The sequence below is a fragment of the Mercenaria mercenaria genome, chromosome 16, assembly GCF_021730395.1.
Source record: "Mercenaria mercenaria strain notata chromosome 16, MADL_Memer_1, whole genome shotgun sequence".
NCBI lineage: Eukaryota > Metazoa > Mollusca > Bivalvia > Venerida > Veneridae > Mercenaria > Mercenaria mercenaria.
Genome location: NC_069376.1, coordinates 26,716,121 through 26,719,154, shown reverse-complemented (window position 1 = coordinate 26,719,154; position 3,034 = coordinate 26,716,121).

The following is a 3,034-nucleotide window of genomic DNA, read 5'->3' as shown; positions in this document are numbered from 1 at the left end:
AAATGGGGTTTGTTTTCACATATTAACCATGCATTTGAAGATAACGATAATATTTAGTTGTTTACATTTAAATTTGCTGATATATGTCTATCTGTTTGTACATATGTTATGTTCTTCAATTAGGAAAGAATAGTTTTAACGTCAGAGGTTATTTCTAAGGTCACGGAGTTTGACTGGCCAGCTTGTAATGACAACAGCTTTCGATATCAGTATCTCAGTCAAGTGTGACTTACCAAACTATAATATTCCTCCTCAAGAGAAGAAATAATAATTTGCAAAATATGCATAAACATGAATATAAGGAGAGGCCATTGCGTAAGCTATTGTTTATTAACCGGTTGATTTTATGTAAATTTATGCATTGATTCGTCAGAAGCGGCTAGGCATAAATCCCTTAACTAACGCGACAAACATAACGGGAGCGGCATCCATCTATCGATACAAAATTAATAATAACAAAAATGAACCGTCTAGCCAATATTAGACGTGCAAAAGAGACCACTACTTCGTTTTCATCATATATACGTCTAACCTAGCAGACTGTAAATGCGTTTTATAAAGGGTGTTACAAAAGTCCATGCACAAAATTTCGCTCATTTAAGCCGGACTTTCAAATCGTCAGGTGAATATATTTATGAATACCATATCAAAGAGAAAACAACAAAAATATTAATTTACTATTATCATTTGCAATGAAGATAGTGTTTAAAATTTCATGATCTGAAATTGACTCTTAAAACGTATAATATTTGGTTATTTTGTGGTACACTAAGAATTAGATTTTGTGCTTTGATTTGATGAAGAATTAATTACATTTTCTTCCAATTGCCTTAAAATCATATCCCTTGTAGCATTACTTATTGGAGCATTAGCAACTTCTAGAAACATAATAATTTCTTTGAACACATGCATCAAACTATCATAACAAAGGTTATGTTAAAGTTAGTAAAATCTCATTCTCTGGTAGTTTAGCTAGTTTTGACCAAAAATACCAAATATTGAACTTTTAGTCCCAAAATCTGAAATATCTCATCTTATTTTAACAATATGTTAAGAAATTCGAATGTTAGATTTGGTTTCAAAAGTTGCCATTTATTTTGCATATTTAAGTAGATCATAAATTATGTTGACATTTTTGTTTTCATTTTTGAAAGGATTTTATTCCCCTATCCATAATAAAATGAACATCAAATTAATGGGTTTTCAAATCAAAATTAACTGCACTGTTTTGTTTTTCAAAAAAAAATAAAACACAATTTAGGGTATTAATATTGCATCTAATTGAATAATCTATACTGGTAAAAGATGAAGCTGACAAATACTATTTTCTTGTTTTTACTGATAGGTATTTTAATTACAGATTTGAAATTTAATATAATAAAGTATTATTGAAAATCTATTAATAATATGTTTTTATCAAGCCTCTGAATAGGTCTCGAGATAGAGCTATGAATGGGAGGGCCGATCGCTAATGTTGTAATACCTTGGGCCCAACCCTACTGCTTTTCAGTGTTTCGTAAATGTTTTGTTTCTGTTAGTGCATGTATATAAGCAATAAAATATGATTAATCCAATAGCTATGAATAAAATGAAAGCGAATTTCTGTAACACCCTCTGCCTTCTGATCTTTAACATCTTTGATCAATAAATGACCACTTATAATTTTGGCGTCAAGTATTTTGTCGAGCAATATCTATATCACCTATTGTTCTTTTCGTCAAATTTTATAGGAAGATTGTCTGTGGACAGAAGAACCCCCATTTTATTGTGGGTCTGAGTATCTCACAGTAACAATGAGACTGAAAGTGGTTTGTGAATAATCACTGGAGAATACACGTTACAATAATGGACCGGAATGTGACACATAGACGGAAACAGCGTCGACAAATCGGCTATTGTTATACGGCAAAAACATAGTATTTTACTTGCTGATAAACATGTTTCAAGAACAATTCAAGCAGTTTAAACATCAGCGTATATTAAATATCAAATATCTCAACACTGATTTATATGGTGTTTTACAGTTTAACACCTTTTGCTGCTGGCGTGTTCTATAATGATCCTGTGTTAAAGTCTACCCCAGTATTTTCATATTTATTTGAACACTTCCAATAAACGAGTTATATGACCAACGGAAGTGCCTGTGCGCTTCGAAATGTGTCTAGTCGCTAAGGTGACTATGTCTTAGACAAGCTGACAAACTACGTAGTTTAATACGTAGTTTATATTTTTACTAAGTCTATTCAGGCATAATAAATGTTTGTTTTGTACATTTAACTCAGAAATTATCGGGAAACCCAGTCTTGTTTCTATTTTTAGAAACATGGCCGATACGGGCAAGCTAAAAATATCTACAAATAAATTTGCTTGCATACTGTCATAAGCGTAAGTAAAAACATTCTAAAACAGTTAAAAACAAGTGAATGAAGTATTGCCATGCAATACAAAGTCCCCTACTGGAAGGCACCTAATTTTCTCTTCTGCAGTATAACATAATGAACTGATATCTGTCAATGATGTATGAACAATATTGTACTATATATACAATAAAATATAACAAAGCACTTGGATTAAAATTTGCAAATATAAAAACGTACAGTTGTTTTCATTTTGAATTTTTTTTGGCCGATTATACAAAAAGTTATCATAAAAGATATTTATAGTAACAACAAAGTGAAATAAACCCTAAAAAAAATCTATAAAATATAAGTCCACAAGAAACTCTTTACCAGTAGAGATAGATCAAAATACACATAAAATTTGGATGTACCGTGCATGTTGTACCACAGAAAAGTGGTCTCAATTTTTCCCTGTGGCCAACAATAAAAAAGTTAATCTATTTATAGTAACAACAAAGGGACATAATTCTAAAAAATGTGTGCCTCATAGTGGTGAACATTTCTGCCAAGTTACATCAAAATCCCTCCATGCGTGAAGAAGAAACGCTCCGGACAAAGTCATTCTTGAATTTGACCTTTAACCTCTAAGTATGACCTTGACCTTAGACCTAGAGCCGGGGCTTTGCGCACAACAT